General features: G+C 35.9%; 1 protein-coding gene across 2 annotated transcripts in view; it reads right to left on the bottom strand.

Annotated features, from left to right (window-relative positions):
- ZFAND6 (zinc finger, AN1-type domain 6) overlaps nucleotides 1–2,064 on the bottom strand; it is a 35,124-nt gene that overhangs the window by 32,384 nt on the left and 676 nt on the right. The window lies entirely within an intron of this gene.

The raw sequence follows: 2,064 nt of genomic DNA, 5'->3' as shown, positions 1-2,064 counted from the left end.
ACACATATTACTCTTAATAAATTTGTTGTTCATATCCTTATCCAATCTAAGTTATAAATAATAATCTAACACCATTATTATGTATAAACTTTAATGCATAATAGCATCAGGAAGCCACACACAGAGGCAGATTTTAGGCTTAGGTGTTTCAATGGTTTTCTTTTTCACATGCATTTTCCTCTATAATTAAAAGTAAATTTCAATCAAAATATGCACACTTCAGTCAAAATGTCCTAGAATACTAAGATAACTACTTTTCCCCTATATGTACACTGGCCTCAATTTCTATAGTAAATTTTAGAAAAAGCCTTAAGATTTCATGAACATAATAAATGCACTGTTTATATTAGCAACATGATTTTAAAAAACCATGAGAAATAGCATCCAAACATTCCAATTTCATGGACTAATTTTAAAAGTATTAGTTAATGCTGAAATACTGCACTTTTGCTATGCTGTAAGAGACAATTTTTTTTTTTTTTTGTAGAGACAGGCTCTCTCTGTTGCCCAGGCTGGAGTACAACGGTACAGTCATAGCTCACTGTACCCTCAAACTCCTGGGCTTGAGCAATTCTGCAGCCTCCTGAGTAGCTGGGACTATAGGTGTGCGCCACCTTGCCCAGCTAATTTTTTTTTTTATTTTTTGTAAAGACCATGCCTGGCTGACTTAATGTTTTAGGGTTTATTCAAAATGACTCAAATGGACCAGGGGAAGTGACTCACACCTGTAATCCCAGCACTGAGGAGGCTGAGCCGGGAGGATCACTTGAGGCTAAGAGTTCAAGACCAGCCTTGGCAGTACAGTGAGACTCTATCTCTACAAAAAATTTTTAAAAATTAGCTAGGAGTGGTGGCGTGCACTCCAGCTACTCCAGAGACAGGAAGGAGGATTGCTTGAGCCCAGGAGTTTGAGGTTGCAGTGAGCTATGATGACACCATTGCACACTAGCCCGGGCAACAGAAAGAAAAAAAGATTTAAAAAATAATTCAAAATCTTTGAAGAGTTGTAACTTGATAAAATATCCTTCACACAGTTAAAATATTTTTCCAAGAGTCTAACTTTGCTTTAGTAGAACTTATTATCATTTTTGGATTTTTACCACAACACAATAGCTAAACACAAAATGTACCAATCTTGGGCTGTAAAACATAAGCATGTTTCCTGCATAATGATAATTAACATTTAATGAGTATTTATGACATAACAGACACCATCCTGAGAGTTCTACATGCACACTTAATCCTCATTCCACCCTAAAGGCAGGTATTATTTTTATTAATACCAACTCTACAGATTATAAAACCAAGGTGTGGAGGTGTTAGGAACCTGTTCAAGATCACAGAGTTAGTAAGCAGCAGAGCTAGGACTTGAAGCCAGATCTATTTTTCTCCGAAGTCTGGTGCTCTCAAGCATCAAGCTGGATTACAGGCAAATAGCGACCCACTGTACTGACAGATAAAACTATACCTGGAATTATTAACAGTATCCAGATTTAGGTACCATATGTTAAGTGTGACGCTGATGAATGAGTATTATCAGGAAAACAACAGGGTGATTATAAATTCAGGAAAGCCATCTCTTGTAAGAAATGACCATATGAAATTGTAGCAACTAATCTAGAGAAAAGACAAAAAGGAACACATTTTAAAGGGCTGTTAGAGAAAGAGAGAAGCAGGCTCATCTCATGTAGTACAAAGCACAGAACTTGAAACAAAGTATAGATGTCTCAGGAGACAAATTCCAATTCAATACAAAACACTTTCTAATGCTAAGGAATCCAACAGCTGTAACAGGCGCCCTTCCACAGTACTGAGCTTGTGCAGTTAAATGTCTAAATCCAATTAAATATCTGAATTATTACCACCTTAGTAATAACTGATTCAGGCAAAATTATCAGAGAATGAATGTTAAAATTCTTTGTGAATTTAAGTTTGAAGGGGACTGGTATATATTGAGTCTCAAAGTGTCTCCCTACAAATTACTTACTACAAAAGGAAAAATAATAACAAGTAGAGAAACCTGGCCAATATCAGATTAACCAAAAGATCAAAGTTAGTATCACC

This window comes from Propithecus coquereli, unplaced genomic scaffold (genome assembly GCF_000956105.1).
Source record: "Propithecus coquereli isolate 6110/MARCELLA unplaced genomic scaffold, Pcoq_1.0 Scaffold655, whole genome shotgun sequence".
In the NCBI taxonomy this organism is placed as follows: domain Eukaryota; kingdom Metazoa; phylum Chordata; class Mammalia; order Primates; family Indriidae; genus Propithecus; species Propithecus coquereli.
Note: the sequence above shows the minus strand (reverse complement) of the source record. Positions and strands in the feature narration are given on the sequence as shown.